The 24,548-nt window shown below is 30.4% G+C and overlaps 1 protein-coding gene across 11 annotated transcripts in view; it reads right to left on the reverse strand.

Moving 5' to 3' along the window:
* The window catches only part of LOC118202886 (MAP/microtubule affinity-regulating kinase 3), a 112,638-nt gene extending 94,484 nt beyond the window's left edge, over window positions 1-18,154 (reverse strand). For 8 of the 11 annotated variants that reach the window (XM_085826770.1, XM_085826769.1, XM_085826767.1 and 5 more), the window contains exon 1: window positions 17,999-18,154. The gene's annotated coding sequence lies outside the window, so the exon portion shown is untranslated. Of the gene's footprint in view, window positions 1-17,800; window positions 17,963-17,998 lie in introns of those variants that run through there. The other 3 variants (XM_085826768.1, XM_085826764.1, XM_085826763.1) reach the window with 3 other exon arrangements.
* Between the last annotated feature and the right edge of the window lie 6,394 nt (window positions 18,155-24,548).

Consider the following 24,548-nt stretch of genomic DNA (forward strand, 5'->3'; position numbering starts at 1 on the left):
AATCTATGGTATGACTTCTCACAGAACCCACCCGTGCTTCCAAAGAAATATTTTTCATTCTCAAACAGAAGAAAACACAATTTGCATTTTGTTACAAATATTATACAAAGCCAGTTTTATTCTCTATTATTAAATAATTAATTAACCTATTTATTTAGCCCCTGGAAAGGGAACAATTACAAATGAATACAGGGTTTCTTAAACTTTTTTTAGTCACGACCCCCTTTTATCACTGAGATTTTTCGCGACCCGCCCCCCCCCCCAGGATCCCATATTATTTACAAAACTTTTGTGAGACTTTGAGGTATTGTGCAAATCAAACACACGCTGTGAGTGAAACCGTCAATTTTTTAACTCGTACTGAAATACACTATTGCAGTTTTAGGTCATTAACTTTAATTTCTAATTTTAAGACATAGAACAATGTGAAAATTTTAAATAAGTAACAGACGAAATGACGAGGGTCAAGCGCAAAGCAAGAAAAATAAATGTTTATATTACAAAAAGAATGCATCGAGGCATTTTCATTTTTGTCTGTATTGTCTTTATCTATTTTCAGAAACATTGTGCAAAAATATTTGATAATTGCAAAATTAATAGAATAAGTTAAAGAAATATCAAAACTTCTAAAATGTTTGGCGACCCTCTACTGCAGGTCCTGTGATCCCCTTGGGGGTCAAATACCACAGTTTAAGAAACCCTGCTGTAATATGAAAAATTACAGCACCCAGCGAATGCACATAGTCCTCCACCCAAACATGTGCAGCTCAAAAGCTGAATTTTTAATTCTTGATTTTTTTCATATTTTGCATGAATTTAATGAATTTTTGATTAACAAATGCAGCTATTTTAACGCAAGCGGTGGCATCACTGTTTGAAATAATATATTTTTATCTCCAACATACCAGACTGTTGCTATTCAGTAAATGAAAGGTTCATGTCTTTCAATTTTAATCACTAAACTCAATTATTTAAAAGCAATGTCTTGTCACTACACAAAATAAAATATTTTTATCTTCCACATGCTAGCATTCTGCTATTCAGTAAAGCCTTAAAAATATTTAATGTTTAAATTTAATTTGTCAGTTACTGATTAAAAAACCGAGCAATTTAGAAGCAATAAATGCAGTTCTTCAGAATATTTTTTCTACTTTTTAACCTCTTAAGAATTGTATAATTTTCAATAAAACATTAAAAAAAAGCTTTTAATTGAGAAATATTGTTTAAAAATAAGTACATAAACAATATACGTAGTCATGTTTTATTTTTAGAATATTTTTAGGTTGAAATTAAGGGTACTGCCATTTGGTATGTAAAATAAATAAAAATTCTGAATTAAGAAATAGATTTTTATAAATGTTTTTGGTGCATTTGTTTCGAACATTCCAGCCCATAAATATCATGAGCACGAGAAATAGAGAGCAAAACATCACCCCATGATTTTGACAGGAGTGAAAAGGAAGAGGTTAATCCGATTGGCTGAAATAAAAATGCCCTTAAATCAGGAGATATCCAATTATAAATATTATCTATTTTTATGAAATTACACTAACTGATCAAATCATGTGATATTTTTTCTGGGCTAATGCGCATTTTGGTCAACTAGTAGCATGAGAAAAATCAATGTCAAATGAGAAATGCAATGGCTATGTCCAGTTTAACCCTTTAACTGCTCAAGATGTGTTTAAACGTTTTTGGAGTTTCCTTTAAAAATGCTTAAGACGTCTTTACACGAATTTCAAATCGCACGAAAAATGCTTAAGACGTGTATACACGAAGCCTGAATTTCGCAAAGATTGCTTAAGACGTGTTTAGACGACGCAATCTGGTCTTCCTTCCCCTACCTTTCTGCAGGTGGCTGTCAGTTGACACAAAAGTCTTAATAGGGTGTGAAGTCTGTTTAAAAAGAACACTTTACGGATAGGTCCTGAGAATGAAGAATCATTGTCAGAGAGCAGGTGTGCATTATCTCTCCAACGACTGCAAGCTTGTGAATGAAGATAAATCGTTTTACAACCATTTGCCTTGCGGTTATTTATACAAATGAAAGTTAAACAGAATCGCTCATTGTTATAATACATTACCGAAATTTAGAAGAAACAGGAAAAAGTAACAATTGTAACGTAAGATGTACTTTTTAATAAACCATATATTAAAAATGTGCTTTCAGTACGCCTGATTTTTGTATTCGAATATGTGGCTGTGTGTTTCCTGGATGTCGAAAGGAAGATATTCTACTTGAAAACTTCAATTAAATCGAATAAATTCATATGCTGAAAGAATTTCTAGAAATATATTTTTTTTAATTTTATTACTAAGATTTTAAATACAAAATAGTTTTAAAATCTAGGGGAAAAAGTACGCGTTTCTTGGAAAGAAATGTACTGGTATAAAATCGTATAAAATTAACGGAGTGTAAGTTAAGTGAAACAGTTAGTGTATGGAAAGGTTACATATACTGCGCACAAAAAATTAATCAGAGGAACAATTAGCTAATGAATTAAGTTAATTACATTAAAAAATTTCATTAGAAAAAAAACCTCTCCAAATGTCAATACTGATAGCAGCACTACAAATGAAAGTTAAGTTCTTAACTTAATTAATCCTTTGGTACTCAATAATTTTGGCGCACTAGCGGCCGAGCGGTTTAGTAGTTCAATCTGAGGTTCGAATCCCACAAACGGGCTGGCTGCATGGGCGTTTTCATGGTTTTCGCCAAGTGTAATGTGTATACGAGCCAGTGTCCATTACAAAGTCCTTCACAAAGGCATCCCTCCTCTTAGGGCAGATAGCCCTCGAGGTTTTGTCATAATCACATAAAACCAAATCAAATTAAAAACCAATAACTGTGTGTTAGCGATTACTTTGCAAAGATTTTTGATAAAGATTCAAGAAAAGCCCGCAGCGACCTAGTAGAAATTGGCAGTTTGAAGCGAGTTTAAATCCCGGTGAATGGGCTGGCTACCTGGCCGTTTTCGTGGATTTTTGCTGCCTAATAAGCCAATCTCATTTAAAAAGGTCCTTCACGAAGATCTCTGAGTACTAGTCCTTACTTGGGATTAGGTTTAGTTTGGTTTGTTAGATTATGATAAAACACACAAAGGGCGATCTGTCTAAAGAAAGTATGTTTCGTGAAAGACTGTCGAAGGAAATCTATCTTGTATCCCTGTTACATATAGGTAAATTCACAAAAACGCCCATGTGGTGAGCCAGTCACATTGGTTTCAATTCGAGTCAAACTATAACTGTATTAATAGTCCTCGTGTATTTTATCGTGAGCTAAGTAAAATAAAATAAAATAAAATATCGCGAAAGTCACTTTATGCTATTGAAATAAGAATAATTTCGTATTATACAGGCCATCATTTTGCGTCCATTATGAGATTTTGCTCTTTTCCGTTACCCAAGCTAGCCCACAACGGAACACTGCTAGTTCTGTCCGGAGTTCGAATCCCAGCGAAAGGATTCTGCATGGATGCTTCCGTGTTTTTCTCATGTGTCACGTGTACACAAGCCGGTTTCCTTCAAAAAGCCTTCCAAAAAGGTGTCCTTCCCCTTATGAAAAATAACCCTCGAGTGCTTTGCAACAGTCAAATAAACCAAACGATTACTACATAACATGCTTAAAATATTTTATGTTTAAAAGTTTATGCATCAAAGTTGGCTCCCGTTAAGTCAAATATGCTGTTCCTTTTTTTTTTCCTTTGCTTTTATAGCAATGTTCTCGTTTTCAGAATGAGAATAAAACATTTTTAATAATGTGTCATTCTATTTGGTTTTTTGTTTAATGAAAAAAATGAGTTTAAGCAGCAAATTTCTTATGTTTCGAAAAATTTTACCATTATAGACATGAGCTGCTGTCAAAAGGGCATTTTCTTACTAGTGCATCTATTTGTATAGAGAAAATTCTTTTGTGTGTGTTGTCCTATAACTGAAAAGATCCTGAGAAATTTGTATAGGGAAATAAAGTTATTAAATTTAAATAAAAAATAAAGTTATTTGTGAGCTATATGTATTTTGAGGTAAGAGTCGAAACACAAGGTATGCGGTGAATTTAAAATAATGATATATATAGTAAGGATTTCGCCGCTAGACACTCCCAAAGAAATTTGCTAAATTTTTCTATATATAGAATCAATGTATATTCCATTCGGTATATAAATTCAGTGTTATAACACTTTCCTTTATCAGTGTTATTCTGTGTTATATCGAGATTTAGTTACGTCCAGTATAAGCATTTTATTTTTGTTTTATAAAATTGTTTCGTTTATTAGTATTATGCTTATTAAATAAGATATATCAGGTTTTTAAATCTATCAGACCCCAACCAGTGGCCTTCCTGGCTAAGACCGCTGATGACTACTAGTTCCACTTGCACTGAAACCCAAATGAACAAATTGTCTGCATGGTTGGGTTTCATAGTTTTCCCATGTGTGACATGGATATGAATGAGTTTTACTTAGAAAGCCCACAAACGGCAACTAGTCTATCCTTTAGATAGAAGATCTCGTTTGTTTTCCATATTCAAATGATCGGACAAAATTTGAGAACAAAGACTAGTAAATGCATATACCATAATAAAATAAAATAAGTGCATATTACAAAACTAAAATAAGTGCATATTCAAAACTAAAATAAATGCATATAACGTAAGAAATGAGATCACAACAAATTTTAAATTATTTTTAATACACTAATTACTAAATTGCATTATTTTATTTCCTTTTTATGTATGTATTAATGCATATTTTACACATGCAAAGTGCACTTGTTTAGCTTATCCATATACATTAAATAAATCTGATTTGAAAATACATGTAGGCGAGATTTTCGTAACTTGAAAAAATTTACTCGCAAAATAATTTCTGAGAAAAAATATATATTAAGAAAATAAAATTTTATCTCCCGCCTTGGTTTTGTGTAAAACAATTTAAAAATTAGCTTATTACTTTTTTTTATATCGAAATCATATGTGTGGCACTGTGCTGCGTAGATATGGGCAAACTGACATATAAAAATTATATGAATGTTGAAAGGAAGATATTCTACTCGAAACTTCAATTAAATGGAATAAATGAATACGCCGAAGGAATTTCTAGAAATATTTGTTTTCAAAATTTTATTATTAAGATTTTAAATCCAAAATGTTCTAAAATCTAAAGAAAAAAATATGTATTCTTTGAAACATTTTTGGAAAGAAATCTATCGATATAAAATCTCTTAAAATTAATGGAGTGTAAATGAATTAAAACAGTTAGTGTACGGAAGGGTTAGATATATTCCGCACAAAAAATTACAGTCAGAAGAACAATTACCTAAATTAAATTAATTACATTAAAATAATTTAAAATAAATTAACATCTGTCCAAGTGTTGATGCTAACAGCAATAGCACGAATGAAAGTTATTCTTTAAATTCCGAACTTAATTCATCCGTCGGTACGCAATGATTGTGTCTTTGCGATTATTTTCTTTTAGATACTACAAAAGGCCACCAGTGAAGTAGCTGTAAAATCGTTGAATACTAATAGTTTGAAGCGGGATCAAATCCTGACGAATGATTGCCTGCATACCAGTTTTCGCGAGTTTTTGCTGCCCATGTTTAATGTGAATATGAGCCAATTTCAGTTAGCTTTTCATGATGACGTGCCTTGACTATGAGTCCTCGCTCGGGTTGTGTTTGGTTTGGCTTGTTAGATTATTAAGCACGTGAAGGCGATCTGTTTAAGGGGAGGTATGCTTTCGTGACAGATTTTCTAAGGGAAACAATCTCGCACTACAAAAAGCTAAAACCATAAAAACACCCATGCAATCAGCATGTTCACAGGGGTTTGAATGCAGGTCAAACTACCAGTATGTTAAGAGAAGCGATTCCAAGAATGTTTAATTATTTTATTTAGTTTGTCATAAGCTAAATAAATTAATTAAACATTCTTGAAATCGCTTCACATTACTGAAATGGCAATAAATTTGAATTATACTATGCTACCACTTTTCCTCTAATATGAAATTTTGAGCTTAGTCGTTATCAGACAGCACACCAGCGACTGAGCGGAGTCTAACGGAACAACTGGTAGTTCATTCTGGGGTTCGAATCCCGGCAAACAGGCTGGCTGCCAGGATGACATTCTTAGTTTTCCATATGTGTAACATGTATTCAAGCCAATATCCGTTAGGCAGTTCTCGAACGAAGGCATCCTTCACCTTAGGCAAATAACCATCGAGTACTTTGCCATAATCAAATAAACCATTACCCATAACATGCTTCAAATATTTTTCTGTTGAAAAGTGCATGCACCAAAGTTGGCCCCCGTTGAATGAAATATGTTGTTTATTTTTCTTTTTTTTTTATAACAACAATGTTCTCGTTTTCAGGATCTGAATTATCAATGAAATTCTTTTAATAATATAGGATTCTATTTTGTTTTTTGTTTAATGAAAAATTAATTTAAGTGACAAATTTCTTACGTTTAGAAAAATTTTTGATTTTCGAAACGAGTTGCTGTCAAAAGCGCATCTTCTTGTTCCTGCATGTATTTATTTAAAGCAAACTGTTTGGCGTGTGTGCTTTTATATTTGAAAAGATTCGCAGAATTCTCAACAGGGAAATAAAGTTATTAATTTTACTGAATTTTGTGGATTCTTTGTGTTTTGAGGTAAAAGTCAAACCATCAGATATGTGATAACCTTAAAATAAGGGTATATATAATTAGGATTTTGCGGCTAGTCATTCGCAGCGAAATATATTACAAAAAATTATCTATGTAGAATTAACGTATATTCCGTTTAGTATTTGAATTTATCAGTGTTATTACACATCAGTTTATCAGTGTAAGTTATATCGAGATTTAGTTGTGTTCAATATTAGAATTTTATTTGGTTTATGTAAATCCGATTCGTGTAATAATATTATATTTATTAAATACTATTTATTAGGTTTCCAAATCTGTCAAACCCAATCAATGGCCTCCTGGCTAAGATTTCTGATTACCGCTAGTTCGACTCATATTCGAACCCAAACAAACGAACTGGTTGCATGTTTGCGTTTTGTGATTTCCCTTATGTGTAACATGAACATGAGTATGTTTTACTTAGAAAGTCGTCCATGGGGACATCCATTGCCTTCGGCTGATAGATCTCGTTTCCTTTGCCATACTCAAATAATCTTAAAATTTTTCAAAAAGACAACAGATGCATATAACAAAATAAAATTAAGTAAATGCATATAAGAAAATAAAATTAAGTAAAGGCATATAATAAAACTGAAGTAAATGTATATAACGGAAAAAAATGAGGTAAAAACAAATTTTTAATAATTTTTCAATACAGTAGTTTTTAAATTGCTTGTTTTCAAATTTTATTTCATTTTTATGTATGTACTAATATACAGTTTATATGTGCGAAAGTGTGCTTGTTTGGCATATCCATATATATTAATTAAATAAATCCGATTTGAAAGTGCATGCACTAACACGCTATTCTCGTAATTTGAAAAACACTAAAGTATTGTCTGAGAAAAAATATTTATAAAGAAAATTAAATTTTGTCTCCTTACTCGGTGCTTAGTAAAACAATTTAAATAAGCTTATTAATTTTTTTCTTTATTAAAAACAAATTAGTTTCTTTTTCATCTACATATGCAAAATAACAAAATCTTGCTGTCAGACTGGAAATTCTTAAAAATATAAAACTCATTTTTTTCGAACAAAAGTTTCTAAAAATTTCTCTTGGTCAATAGGTAGTAACAGGACCCCTGACTGCTTTGTTTGAAAAACCCGATGAAGTGGATGATTTTACCCCCAAAAAGGTTCTCTTTAACAAAGCAGATGCGGTCCAAATGGCTTTGCTGAGAAGCGTTCGTATTTGAATAGCTAGAAGCTTGAGTTGGAAGACTTATTGTTCCCGAAGCAATCAGTCAGACAGCAATAAAATTTATTATAGATATTTCTCTCTCTCTCTCTGCGAGTTCTTGGAATGGGTGAAAATTTATTTTGTTTTACATATATAAGGAAACTGAATGAAGCAAAATAATTCAAGGCACCCATTGTATAGTAATCATTGTACGTCCCTTCAGCTCTTCGGTTGGATATTAAGAAAAGAAATTCCTATACTGCTTTTGTATTACTTGTATAGTGAAAGATTTGAAAAAAATAGCTTCATATGAAAAGTTTTTCTCTGATGAATGAGTACAGCTGAAAGCATGTTTGTGTCTTCAAGTATATCCACAAAACATGAAATAGTATTGTACTCTTTTGTGTTGTATTGCATTTTTATATTACTTCGTGGTAAATTTTTTTATTCTTAAATTTCTCTCTCTCTCTTTTCTTATAACACACAAGTACTCTTTCAAATATGGCTCACCTATAAACCTAAATTTTTATACTATAAAATTTTATATAAAATTAGCCGTAATCATTACACATAGCTTTGTATATATTATATTCTTGTATACATGCCTGCAATTAATACTAAGAATACTATTGATAAAATTTGTGATATAATTAATAATGAAAATACTGTTTAAGCTAAAAACCGATTTAAATATTTTTATCATTATAGGGTAACATGAGCCAAACAATTTTTGTTAGAAATATACAATTATGCTAACTTGACACATCAGACAGGAAATATTTTATCGTTATCATCGGCTATGATAAAAGGTTTTTACTCTTAAGATTTTGGATTATGATAAAGCACACAGGACCTATTTGTCTAAGGGAAAGGTAGTCTTCGTGGTAGATTTTTTTGAGCGAAACAAACTGTTAATTCACAATTGCACTTGTGAAAAACCCTTAAACCTCCCATGCAGCCGCTAGAATTTACCGGTGCTCAGCTATCTTACCGCTTGGAGACTAGTTGGCTTTCTGAACTTACACAATATCTATCTGAATTTGAATATTTGCGTAAAAAACGAGCAAAATAAAATGACACACTGTAAATAGTACATTTTACTGAAATCAAACTTTCTTTGAAAAAGGAAAATTAATTGTAAGGACTTAGGTGGATGCATTTAATTAAACGGCAGGCAATAACAGCGCTGATCATATGTTTCTGTATAGGAAATCATTTTGTTCGTGTTATCGTATACAAAAAATATCCACAGATCATATTTTACAGTTTTTAAGAAGTCGTGGGATATCTGCTTTAAGAGAACACCTTCGTGAGTAATTTTCTAAATAAAACTGACTTGAATTCACGTTACGCATCGGGAAAATCATAAAGACCACAAGCAGCTAACCTGTTCGGTTGCCAACAACAAACTACCAACATCCAGCAATCTTATTCACTCAACTATAGTGAACTTTAATTAATGTTTGTATATTATTAGTAGTATTAAAATAACGAAAATATTTATTCTAATAAAAAATTTTTGTTTAAATATCCTCCCTAGTAAGGTTTTCCTTTGGTTGGAGATTCGTCAATAATAAATGCTATGTTCAAACAAGACATTTATTTAGAGCATAATGCTTCAAAAAAATGTATGCTGGAATCCTTAGAAAAAAAAAATATCGCTGGAAAATATATCTCCGAAAAAATATTTAATTATTCATATTCTTATGATTAATTATTAAATAATTAATAACTTTTATAATTATTAAATGCAATGCTTACTTATACTTTACCAAATGTACAGCAACACTCTTTTTTTACAAAAATACCATATTCAATAAATTATATTGTAAGCTAATGAGTAACAACATTGCTTTGTTTAATTAAGATACAATAACAAGCCAAACAAAAATTAAATTGGAAGTCAAACAACAAAAATCAGCGTTATATTTTCAAATTTTCACAATCTAATTTTCATTACATCTTATCTCGTTCATTTGCGCTTTTGCAGTTGAGGGTGATGGTTCGGTAAAACCATCGAAACTAGTCCTGTGAAAATTTGAAAATATAACGCTGATTTTTGTTCTTTGATTTCCAAATTAATTGCTTTGTTTGTTATTAATATGTCTCATCTTTCCTATTTCAGATAAAGTTTACTAGTGTTTCTTGGACAGGAAAACAAGAATTTTTAATTTGAATCAATAAATTTATGATACACTGAAAACAGTTTCAAGTTATAATTCCCTTTCTGAATATCTTGAACGTATATAAAAAAGTAAAATGCAAATTTAATATTAATAAAAAAAGTCAGAATAGAATGTTAGTGACAGCAGTTTAATCAGTTTGCATTGAAATTCCTGTGATAATCAGTGACATACAGATTTAGGTTACTTAGGTTAAAAATGTGTAATAATTAAATATTTAACCGGGTAAATTTTAAAACCAATTTATTTCAATAAATTTATGATACACTGAAAACAGTTTCAAGTTATAATTCCCTTTCTGAATATCTTGAACGTATATAAAAAAGTAAAATGCAAATTTAATATTAATAAAAAAAGTCAGAATAGAATGTTAGTGACAGCAGTTTAATCAGTTTGCATTGAAATTCTTGTGATAATCAGCGACATACAGATTTAGGTTACTTAGGTTAAAAATGTGTAATAATTAAATATTTAACCGGGTAAATTTTAAAACCAATTTATTTGAAAACTAACAGCTTTGCTGCCAGCCTTCGTCTGGCTTTTAAATGTACCGGGAAAATGGCTGAAGGGAACACCAAACGTTAAATTTAAAAACTGCGTAGAACTTTACTCTGCAGAACAACTTCATAAAAAAAGTTATTACGTATAACAAAATTACAATGAAATAATATATCCCTTAATACAAATATTAATACAATATCCCTTAATACAAATATTAATTATCCTAATAAATAAATTAACCAACTTCCCTTCGCAAAATCTTAAGAACTCAAATGGTATAAAGGAGGTTAAGAACTTTGTTTCCTAAAAAAATCACTCAAAACTTTTCAGTATCTTAAAAATAATGAAATGAGCAATAAATTAACATAAAAGAATACAAAAAACAAAAAATTCTGAAAAGCAAAGTATAATTAATGATATTTTATCTTATATTTTTAAGAGAAAAAAATTACAATAAAATAAGCTATATTCCTTTATACAAATATTAATTAACCTAATAAAAATTAACCAACCAATTTCGTTGAATAAACAAAATCATGCAAAACTTTTCAATATCTTACAAACAGTGAAATAAGCAAAAAATAACATGAAAGCAACTCAAAAAACATAAAATTCCGCGCAGAATTTTACTCTGCAGAACAATTTTATCAAAAAAAAAAAAAAAAATCAATAAAATTGTATTATATAATGACAATGAAATATGCCAATCTCTTAAAAACAGTGACAAGAAATATGATGAAAAATTGTTGCCAAACCCATATTTCTAAAAGAAAAACTATTCAAAATGATGCGATTTCATCAAAAATCTATCAACAACAAAAGACAGGAAAATTGTTGCCAAAATCACATTTTGAGATGTGAGAAGTACACTTGGAAGCTTCATTTAAAAAAAATTTTTTTAAATACAAAATATTATCATTTTTCCAAAATTCTTTTTGTAAAAGCAGTCGCAAGGATGAGTTTAACGTGTCCAAAAATCAAAGAAAAATAAACTGTACATTTTTAAAAATAAACCTTTTTAGAAAATATCCCCGTTGAAAAGGTGTTAAGCTCCATTTGTTAAATAAATTCGTATTTAATCGAATTATTGAAACACGAAATTTATTTTAAGTTCGTAAAATAGCTAAGTGCCTACGTTTCATGACGATGTGGAAATGGAGTGTGTAGAGTAAAATCTCGCTTTCTTATAGCCCATATTGTCTCAAAATGACGCGATTTTGTCACAAAACATAAAAATTTTTAAAAAATTAAGTCAAGTTTCGAAAAATTCGCTTCGAGGTGCACTGGCTCTTGTCTAGATACACCTATGCCGTGGGTTTATTAGCTTACGCGCAGCACGAACGAAAGACACACACACACAGAGAGAGAGACTCTTTCTTTTATTATATGTAGAGAAGAGATAAGATTGTTTAAGGGAAGGAAATTTAAGTTTCGCGGCTGTACCCTGCGGCATTAAGACGGTCATCACGGAGAATCTAGTCTTTTGGAATTCTCTTGACAGCTCACATCTACGGAAGAATATCTAGTATTCAATCTCACTTAGCGGAATCATTGAAGTAAAATTCTGGGAGGGATGGGAAATAACAAAAGAACTGCTTGACAATTTTCAGAAGTTTAGGGTTATTTTCGCGACATTTTACGGGAAGTTCGGTCCAAAACTAGCGACAGTTTTAAAGGGCTTCGCAGAAAATTACTAGACAGGCTAAGGGTTAAGGTTTCTACAGTAAAAGCTAGACTATCTGGATAGCTCAGGAAATGCTGAATCTAGACATCTCAAATTTCCAGATAGTTGAACGCATAGAAAATGGTATTCTCATCAGAAAAGCCCAATAAATCAATGGGAAACTTTTCGGCTCTAAAATTACAAAAACAACCACTTTATATGTTACCAACTTTAATATCAAAAGCCTACATTTAAAATTCTATGATTTTGGGAGTAAGAAAAATTAGGTCATAAAAACTGATGAATTTCAATTATGAAATCCCGCCAAACATGAAAGTTGGTAGAGATGTCGGCAATCATTCGTGTAGAAGTTTAAATGAAGTGATCATCCTTTATTTACTTGGATAATAATTACATATAAATTAAGGATAAAGCAAATAAAAAACTTAAATTGCTTGCCATATCTTATTTTTTTCATATTACGTCACCACTGTTTATCCATTTTCAAAATTATACATGACGTTTTTTCTTTTTGCCTGGATCCTGTAGCTTTGAAGATACTCTTTCATGCTGTCCCAAATAGTAATCATTTTTTCAAAATGAAAATTAAAAATAGAACTTATATTCATGTTTGCAAAAATTAAACCAGTTATGGGAATTAATCAAATATACATTAAACAAAAACGAACTTCCTATGATTGCATTGTGATATGCTTATGGAATACTGATACCAAATTGCACTGTTTAGAGACTATATATACATGTTAACAGTATCATGAGCTCTATCAATGCATTATTAATCTCCTTTTTATTAATTTTTTGTAGATTTCTAAAATATTCTGGTTACTTGAGCTTTCCAATACTGGACAGTCCGGCTTTTACTGTACGTATGATGAAAAAACAATTACCCAAAAATGTATGCAATGACATGACTGTTCAAAACACATATCTTTTATATTAACTACTTCTGAATATGAAACACATGCTTTGTTTACATTATAACTTTACTAATAAAACCACATCTATTTTGTCATGTAAATATTAGGCAGCATTTATAGCACTATGAAAATACTCCGATAGATCAAGGATGACATGAACTGAAAATGATTGAGAACCACTAATTACTACATGTCAAACACTTTTGAGAAATGAAAAATGATCAATTCTCAGATATTGAAAAATTAAAGATTATTTGCCTCATGGTTTAACAAAACTTGCCCAGCTGCTTGGATGACAAATGACGTGCTCTAGCGGTATGTCATGAGACTTCTTTGTTAAGATCGCCACTATGGTTAGCTATCAAAATGCACAAGTTTAATTACCGAATTCGTCATGTATAATTTTGAAACAACCAAATACCTATATGGCGACCAAACAAAGTACTGGTACTTCTGACATCAAAATAATTATAATCATGCTTAAGTAACTACCCGTTCAAATACTTAGACAAAAAAAAAATCTTGTACATTAAAGCAGCAATCTTAAACTAGCAGCAAGCGTCCACTTAAGCAATTTTGCACTGCTTGCAAAAATATTTCCTGTACACTAATTAGCATTATTAGGACAATAAAGAAAAGAACGAGAAAAAATTTAAGATTTTAATGATTTAGAATAGAATTTTAAATTATTTACACTACCATTAAAAACAAATGCGAGTAAGACCCAGAAAAAAAAAGCATACATTACGCATAGTCGAAATTAGAAAATTGCAACCAGAAAACTATTTGATGTGTATTCGTGATATTTATAATGATGAGGAATTTTATTTAAAACGTATCAAAGACGGAGTACATCGAGATGAAATACTACATTTAGTAAGGAATTATAAGCCGAATAAAATAAAAACATCTGCCCTGAAGATATGGATAGCACTGACAGGTCAACTTCTAGTTTATTGCACAACGCGACGTTTCGCTAACTTTTCAATGTGACGTATTTTGCTAACTTTTATCAGTGATGTTAAATGAACGTATTATATCCATGCAACTCAAAATCGTACATCAACTGCTCTTAGATGACTGTATTAATAGCTTTAGACCAATTTTGGCAATTCTTCGACCTTTGGTACTACTGGATTATCTGCCCAACTCCGACCAGAATCACTGGGCTAAGTGCTCTATCAAAAGTTAAGAAGCCAGAATTTCTTTACATGGCTTCTTAACTGGGCAACACCACCACCTATGTCCACTGTGATGGCAGTAATGTGCACTTTCGAGATTCAAGGATCATAAATGTGACTGTAGAGTTTTCCTGCTAATGAAAAAGACAGTGCTGCACTTTTTCAGAAATATGGCATTTTGCCTGGTAACAGAGACTGCAGGAATATGCATGCAATGAAGTTAATTTGTGCAAATTTTGACTTTTTTAGGTTAAAATGAGTCAATGCATAAATGGACAACAGTGTCAATCTGTTCTGCAATACACCAAATTCTGCAATTCAATGTTTTTTTTTACATGAAAACAGATCGCTGTGCACACAAACAGAAGACCAGGGTTGCATTTTTAATTTATTGCTGTTTTATATAATTTTTAGCAATTCATTACGATGTTTCTTTTATGCAATTTTTAGCATTCACTGTGATCATTTGTTGTGTTTTTAATTTTGTTGCCGTTCTACGTAATTTTTGACGTGTTAAAAATTTTTAAATGGCTATTGTTTTTCACATGGTAGATTGGCAAAAAAAATAGCCATTTAAAAATTGTCGACTTTACAAGAGGGTTGAATGAATGGTATGAGAATACAATATTTTTCAATAAAAATAAGTTTATGTGTACATAGGGAGGAAAGAAGGAAAAAATTGTTTTATTATGGATATTTTGCATTTTTGGTTTTGGTAAACTGTTGCCATTTTATAGAACTTTTATATTTTCAATTTAATTAATTTGTTGCTGTTACATGCAAATTCTAATGCGAGGCCATTTCTGAAAACAGCTGTAGTCTTCTACATTTCCAGTTAGTAACCACTTCCATATAAAAATGTATTTCACAAGCACATCAAATACAGTTGTACTCCTGTCAGCTTTAGATACATGTTAGGAAACCACAAATAATCAATTCAGCAATATATATAAATTACAAAAAATCAAAACCAAATTACTTAAAATCACACAAAAACCACCGTACTTTTGCAAGAGAGCTGCACTAGAAATTTAGTCAATATCTTATGTTAAAATTAATCATTCCACAGAATTGTTTCATAATTCATTCTAATATAAAAATCTTTCAGTACTCTTCTGATAATGGGACCAAATTCAGATATATATGTATATGTGTGGTATACATGTCTTCAGCTGGAGTTCACAATATTCAATAGATGTCATTTCCTTACTTTAATGGCTGTAAGGAAGGGTAGTTTAGATCCTTCAAATCAATTTTGACTTCTCAATTCTTTCTTCTCATTACAGGTTTTCCTGCACCGCCATTTCGCTACATTTCATCTCGTGGTTGTTCGAAGGTACTTTTCTATCATGAATAATGCCTTTTCTTTGAAAAAACTCTACTGCAGACTTTTCGTCATTGGCCAATTACCAAATTGTTAAATCCATAGCGTTATCAAAAAAAAAAAAAAAAAAAAATTACAATAGTGTTTCAATGGCGAGTTACACACATAAAACTATCTAGCACACTTTGAATTCAGCATATTCGCTAGATTTGGCACGCAGTTAAATAGATGCGTTTGCTAGATTTGGAGCTTTTGCACATACATTTTCGCTGCATTTTTTACACTCCCCAAAATGGAACTGCATATACGAACACATACACATTATACATTTCTGAATCCAATCTCGATAACAAAAGAATACCAAACATTCTTCACATGAATTTTGTTATTTAACTGAAAATGCTTATTTTACATCTTATAAAATATGCTTTAATATCAAAAGGAAGAGAATACATTGATGTAAAATTTAATATTAGGTTTAAAAAAAAAAAAAAAAAAGGCACCTTAGGTCGGCATATATTTTAATTAGAACTCTACCCACAGCTTATTCTTTTCAGAAATAAAATTTAAAGAGGCAGAGACAGGAGTTGATTCTAATAAAATAAATATACCATTCAACAATCAATTCTGACTTAATAACAAGAATATACATGCTTAAAATGATAATTTAGGAAAATGAATTGCTTTCAAGTATCGAGTAATTCGAAAAAATCTCAAATTTAAAACATTTCCAATTCAAGCAATGTTTTAACAGAAAAAAATGGTGCATGTCAGAAGAGTAAATAGATAATATAAAAAAACAGGATTAAAACATATATTTTAAACCAAATTAAATTATGCATGGTAAATGAAAATCAAAACATAAAATCTAACATTAATGTCTCTTCACTCGTTTCCTCAATTCTTAATTTAATTTTAGTCATACTACTGTAATATGTAAATAAATGTAATATAGTTTAGATATACAGCTTTTTTTCAAGAAATCTGATTAGTCTCTCTAAAAATTAAAGTAACTTAAGGCAAAAGAATGTTTTTTATTTGAACATGAACTTTACAGATATAAGTCTACTTTATTCTGTTCACATTAGTTTTAATACAATGAATTTCTTTAAAATTAATTACTGACAATTACAGCCCAATAACAAACTGTTATGCAAAACATAAACATCAGAAAATGGCTAATCAAGTCAAGCAAAACAATCCACACTTTGTTATATTTCCGCAACTAAATATTAGAAATAATACATAAACTAAGTCAAGGGGTAAGTAATCAAGAAGCATAAAATAACACAATGGATTCACGTTATATATCCATTCTATGGTGATAATTCATGAAATGAAGGTTTGGCACACGAACTATTCAATTCATTCATGTAAAACGTCAAAACTAACCATTTTTCAATAAAATAATCGAAGTAGTTATGCTCTAATGTATAAATTAGTCAAAAAAATACTACAAAATATTAATGAGGACCAAACAATCTATCATCAAATTCAAAAACGCAAACATTACATACACCCGAACAAAAATATTACATGAACAATAAACAATCATTTAATACACCTGCGTTTATTGTCAGCAATAAAAAAAAAACCTTCTCACTTAAGATTTATAAGCATTTTGTTCGCCTATACAATGACCACATAGTAATGATTAGAATAAGGTTACTTACGTCCACATATAAACAATTCCAAATGCAAGAAAACTTTTGATTCCTTTTAAAACTACATATATTAATTTTTAAATGCAACACAAAATCTTGATTAACTGATATCAGATTAAGGTAAAAAGAATTCATTGCAAGTTTATATATATATATATATATGCAGAGATGGTATTACAAGGTACATTTAAATACAAAACAAACATTTAAACAACCTACATACAACAAATGCATGAACAATATTAGTTTTATATTAAAATATTGCTTTAAAATACAATAAATATTACTAGCCATTTATAATATAGTGTCTCGTAGAATAACCTTAAAAGATAATTAAACAGCTGACAGTTAAATGCATTCCACTTCCAGTACACATATAATTAAAAGCAATCATTATATATTTTCAGTAAGATGAATGTATAAACCTTTAACTCAACTAATTAATTCCATAATGCGTAAACATCGCAATAAATTAATAATAATTTTAAATTTTTACTTTAGGCTTACGCACAAAAAAGAAGACGACATGAAATCCGCAAATCTAGCGAACCGGAGAAGTTTTTAATGGCTCATTACTTCTAAGTTTAAAGCATTTAAACTTAATAACATGAACTTAATACAGTATACTGAAATAAGAATGTCGCGAGCGTCTTCATAAAGTTCAATTAAAGTCAAAATACAGATGCCTACGTACCAATATGGCGGTCCGGATAACACGGAATCAGGCTATTGGCAAGGTACAAAGATCTACGTCCAGGGCTTTCGCTAGCACAACACCCCTCGGAACCTCAACTTGCTGGCAGTGTCCGACGGAAGAGCCATCGTTGCGAAGATGACTCATCTCAAGAATTACGTCACTGACGTGTAGGACAGAGGGTCATGAAACTGCTTTCGGTTAGACAAAATGTCTTCAAATACTCTTTAAGCATGGCACATTCTTTCTTAAAAAATTATGTAAAAAAGCTTGTATGCCCAAGATTCAATTTTAAAAGTAGCTGATTATGAATTTTAAATAAGGATATACAAAAGAAATGAATCAAAGCAAAAAAATTTTTTTGACTTATATAAAAACATTCCTTATTCAGTTTCCTTCAAATTAAAAAAAAAAAAAAATTACAAAAACAACCACAACTAAAATTAATTTTACTTAAAATAAGCAACAAATTTAACAGAAAACTCTTTTTTATTAGGATTTATTAGGACTATATATCTGTTATCGGGGAAAAAAGAATATTTTCACGCATTTTTCGAAAAAGTGTCTTGAAATAAATAATTTATAATTTACATATTTTGTAATAAAAAACTTTGTTTTAAATCATGGAATTTAAGAATGGCAGCTAATAAATTTTGACTTTGTTACATTCAAAGTCAAGAAATTTATAAATCTAGAATATAATCGCCAAACACAGCTTACAGATGCATTCAGCAAGACAAACAGAGGACCATAGACCATGTTTGTTTACATTAGCTATACATAAATCACATGATCTTTGAATGAAGCCTCTTCCCCGAAGGCGAACTAATACCAGACATAATGGTACAGCGCATTATGTCTAAATAAAATTCACATCCAATAAATGTTTGAAAATTGCAATTTGGCACTTTACAACGATTGCGATTTTCGTTTCATATGGGAACATGTTGAACTTTATCCTGTCTGACGAATGTTGAAGGACTGTTTGATGCAGGGCCGCACTATCTTTTCACATTGTAATCATTTTGTAAAAGACCATCAGGTCTTCCACGCTTAGGAACTGAACTTACACCCATTTTGCACAGTTCAACGTCTAGCTTAACCCGAAAGGCGGCCAGGTTTAGAAAATCCTTGAGATTAGCTCCATTTCGTAGAGACACACTTTTGTAGAGCAGCCACGCATTTATGACCACACGATTTAAAAAGTGGTAAAAATATCTCACATACCACTTTTTTGAACTCAAAGTTATTTTCTTTTTCCTATGTGGTTATTCAGCAAATCTGCGCCGCCCCATCTGTTTGTTCTATCTTTTCAAAACATTTGGGCAGTCCACAGTAACTGTTTCTTTTTTCTTCCTGTCGAATCTAGATATCTGTTCAATGGGATGTTTTCTAGCTAATATGGACAACAGAAGCACATTCTTATTGCCTTTCTACACTAAATTACATATTTCAGTTCCACCACAGTCTACAACGTATTCAAAGCTTGTTCCCCTCGACTCTTTCTTCAGTCGCTCATCTGCAGGGAGTTTGCAACCAGGAATTCTGTTTCTTCTCACAGTTCCCAAACAAAGAATGCTCTCATCAGCTAAACTCTTCATTATGTCACTTGAAGTATAAAAGTTGTTGAAATACAATTTAAAATTTTGATTTCGAGGAAAATCTCTACAAAGTCTAATCATAACATTTCCACTGGCGCCCAATTCTGTCTCATTTGCTAAGCGATTGTGAGGTAGTTTTCTTGGGCTGGGTTCAGGCCAGAGTTTCATAAGTTTGAGGTATACCTCAAACTTATGAGCAAATCCATCGAGTCCACATAAAAAATGGTTTGAAAATAATTACCCACTAAATGAACATAGATGAACAAAATCAAAGGAATTTTAGATGTAAACAAACAATATACATGCTACATAATTAGAGACATAAAATTAATATTTTATGACTCTAAATAACAATAATGCACGTACATATTGAGTAGGTATTACTTATATAAAAAAAAGGCATGAAATAAAAGGTATTATGAAGTCTTATAATTAAAACTCCACTCTAAATTTTAACCTGATTTGTATATGCACTCTAGAGTGCACTCAAACTGCACTCTAGAGTGAAGCCCATTCATAAATGTATAGTGATGCATATATGAATCAAACAGAAAAATTTTAATATTTCATTTTAAAACAATTCTGTGGTCGAATCTGAACACAGAAATGAAAAGTATATACCTTCAGCTATATACAGGTAAATTTTTAAGCATCTAATATAAAATTTATAAACAACACAAAGCTAGCTTGACAACTGAAAAACCAGAAATGAATTTTGTGTTCTTGGCACTAATGAAATAAAGAGTACACTTTTATACTGGAATCTACTAAGGAAAAGAAGACCTAAACATTGATATGGATTTATTAAGATAAAATTCAACCCAGTAAACCGTCTGCTCTATATATTTTTTAATGTTAAATTCAGTAAAAATTGGTATGATTCATATATGCATCACCATGCATTGAAGGGAAATTAAAATTATTAATTTTTTTATTCCATATTTTTTGTTTTTGCAAATTCAAATTTTGCTTTTAATTTTCGCAAGTAAATGTTACCACAGTTTTATTTCTACATATGTATCTAATATTCTTTTCATAATTTTTTTATCCAATTTTTTGATATTATAATTCTTTCTTACATTTAAATTGTTGATTTTACAAAAGTAGTAATTATTTATGAAAGATTTTTGTTTATCTTTTTATTTAAAAAAAGGGATTTTATATATTTAACTTTACTTACATTAAAAAAGTAATATTTGTTTTCCCATGTTTAATTTTTTTTTCTTTCTATGTTTTCACAAACATACTTTTTACTTTTATTTATTTATTTTTTGTTTTGTTCTACATTTTATTTCAAAAATAATTTTTAATATTTTGTTCTCACTTCTTCTTTTCCACAAATTTTAATTTCTTGCATTAAAAAAAATTTCTTGTCATATTTTTATTTTACACTTAATTTTTTCCTTTATTTAAACACTTATTGATGCTACATTTCTACTTCTCCCAAAGTAATCTTGCGCATATTTCTCTGTTTACTAAATTTAAACTGGAATTTAAATGTTTATTATTTCAATCCTTCAGGCATAATATGTAAACTAATACGTACAATGCTCGTTATATGTAGTTTAATTGGAATGCACAAGCAAATTATTACATTTCTTACATTTTATACTATTAAAATTTAATCGGAGATATTCAGAACGTTCTCTTCTAATTTATTTTACTAATTACTAATGACTGTACTAGCTTTGTGAAACACTATACAAAATATTACGAATTCTCTTTTCCACAACTTACTTTTTATTCATAGAATTCACCTGACTAAATCGAACAAATGTGAATTTTACACTTTCTAATTTTTATTTACATATTTTCCCCTATATTTAAAATTTATACTGCATTTAAAACATTTTCATGGTACATTTCTGATTCCTTTTCCAAAAATGAATACATATTTACACAAGTTTCTATGCTGTGAGATCTCCTGACTCTAAATTAAATCTTATAATTCAGAAATAATACATTTTCATGACATAAAAGTCTATCGAACCACGGACCTCTGGAATACCGGCCCGGCGTGCAGAACCACTACACCACGAAGGACGCTAGGAAAGTGGGAGAAATACCTTATGTACTCCCCTTTTTAAAGAGCGACTAGGGTTTTAGGGGACCTAGTCGCCAAATCCTGGGTGCGGAGAATCATCATCCACAACCGTCACCATCGAGATAGACAAGGCCTGCGCTCTGAAACGAAACTGGCTTGTGACGTCACGGTTAAGGGACCCTCAGCAAACTTTTTATCGGCTTTTATAAGTTGTAATTTTTTATTCGTTATGTTTTAAGAATTGAATTTATGTTTACTTTTGACATCTGAAGCATCATCCCTTGTAATAATTACTAACACTAGTAATATAAAAATTGTCAGCAAAATTTATGATTATTTATTTTAATTGGAAACTAATTTTATATGAAATAACTGTCCTAAGGGGTTAAAAGCATAACACTTATTTCATTACATAATATGTAGAATATCAAATGCAGAGTAAATTTGATTCTTGGCAGAGTACTGTGTTCTTAAATTTAAATATCAATGTTTTTTGCAAATAATTAAATATCATTTTATCATGATGAAACTTAAATGGATATGTTTAGCTAATATAGCTTCTGTTCACTTTTATATATGTTATTATCATGCAATCAGTTTGTTTAAAATTTGTTACGCAATATAAATCTTTCTGAGAATGATAGAAAAGTTTCTAAAGTAATGTATGTAAGATTCATATTAAGGTAATTAAATTGCGAAACTGCAAAATGAAAATTTTAAAATGTACAGTTATTGAAGAAGCAGTAGTAATTGAATTCATATGTAGACATACTTTTTTTCATTGTATTTCAATTCAATGCAATTTAAAAAAAATTTTTTTAATTATCTTTTAAATTACAATCTTTAATTTGAGTACGTGGCACCACCAAAAGCTATGTAAGTTAAGTTAAAATAATTGCTTACATTATACAGAAAAGTTTTGAACATGATGTTAGGATTTATATTTTCTTTTTATGTGGATATTAATAGAAAAAAATATTTTCAGAACAGAGGTAACGCTTATAGTTAAATAGGTATGATGTAAAGAAATTTCAGTTTCTAAAAGTTTTTTAAGTATTTCGTATATTTTTAAAATATTTTCAAAAAAATTGTGTATAACTATATTTAAAAAACTTTTTTCCTGTCTTATTTGGAATTTTAATATTGATAGTCTTCAGAGCTATGTAATAAACATTATCTCAATTTAACTACAGATTCTGTCGAATAATTATGTAGCATTAAGAGGAAAACATTAACTGTAATACAGATTAACATACAATATGTAAGTAAGAAATAATTTTAAGACTAGACTATTTAGTAATTTATTACATTCAGAAAAATTTTCTGACTGATATAAGGCATTTAAATGTTAGTCTAAATATTAAGTAGTCTCTTGCATTCGTTTGATGTTTTATAATCCTGCTACATTAATATGATAGATATAAAAATATACAATAATTATAGAATGAGAGATAACATGTGTTCCCAATGGCGAACATTTTGTTAAAGTAGTGGGTGAAACAAAAAAATTTGATGCGGTGATGAGAATCAACAAGAGACACAAAGACAGTGCAGAAAAATCAAAGTAAAAATTTTAGCTACTTGAATTTTAAAACCAATTTTTCTTCAAAGAAATGATTTGCTTTTAAAAGCACCAACCATTCTCAAATAATTTTGTTTTGAAAATAAATACCAACAAAAGAAAATGAAAATATTTCATATTCGTATAAGCTTTGTAAAACATTATATTGCCGCTTGTAATTTTGTTTTAGACTGATTTTATAGTACGAGATACCAATTTCATAGAATAGGTTTAGAAAAACGGGTGTTTAGCAAGGAAGCTAAACTGCGCGAAGACCGGTCCCCTAGCAGTGACGTAGTAACTCAGCGCGCAGGCCTTATCTATCTCGATGGTGACGCCACAACCCTTTTAGTTCGGGTGCCACTTGTAGAGTCATTAGGTTAATTGGAAGCAGAAAAGATGAAAAATATGCAACCGCCTTCGCCGGGAATTGAACCACGGACCTCTGGAATACCGGCCCAGCGTGCTACCGTTACACCACGAAGGCACACTAGGAAAGTGGGAGAAATACCTTATAAGGTTAGTTGAAATATATACGAAAAAATACTGAATTTCTTATTATTGTCTGCACCAGTTTAGTTTAAATACATACCAAAAGTGTTTCATTTCTTATTATTTTACACTACACACATTTACATGAATATACTCAGAAAAATCCCTTTTATTCAGCAGAAGAATTTATTTATATTACCAACATAGATTGTTGTTGTTGACTAACGGTCACTTGTCTGACTTACAATCTGTCCAAGCCCACGAAATTCCTCGTGGCAAGGAGCGCAAGATATGGCGGTCGTTGGCAACAGACTTAAGCACCTTACAGGTGACAGATCGCTTTAGCTCAGTTCCGCCCCCAATGTAAATGGAAAGCACTCAAGCATGGAGGTAGAAATAAGATGGAGTCGCCCTAAACAAGTTTCTCCGTACCCTGCTCTGAAGCACCGGCGATCCCTACGTGGTGACCAAAACATTGGGTCATTTACCATTGAGTTCTATGGGATTTGACGCGTTCGGGTGTAAATATTTTGTAATTACGTCGCAAATATACATATAAATGTATATATTTTCTTTTTCTACAACACTTCAGAGTCCTAAGTATGTGAAAACAACATATTTTTAAACAACATTTCATTCTGAACGGAATTACCGTATTTATGCGAATCTAATGCGCCATCGAATCTAATGCGCATCCCCATTTTAAAACTTTAAATAATAAAAAAATTGTTTGTCGGTGAATGTAATGCGCATCAATGATATGAGGAATTTATTGAATCTTATTTTATACAACAATGGATTTGTATATAAACTATCAATTAATGGTATGATAATTTTATTTAAATTTAGATA

The sequence above is a fragment of the Stegodyphus dumicola genome, chromosome 11 (genome assembly GCF_044657685.1).
Source record: "Stegodyphus dumicola isolate Sdum_Otavi_A_Nest chromosome 11, ASM4465768v1".
In the NCBI taxonomy this organism is placed as follows: domain Eukaryota; kingdom Metazoa; phylum Arthropoda; class Arachnida; order Araneae; family Eresidae; genus Stegodyphus; species Stegodyphus dumicola.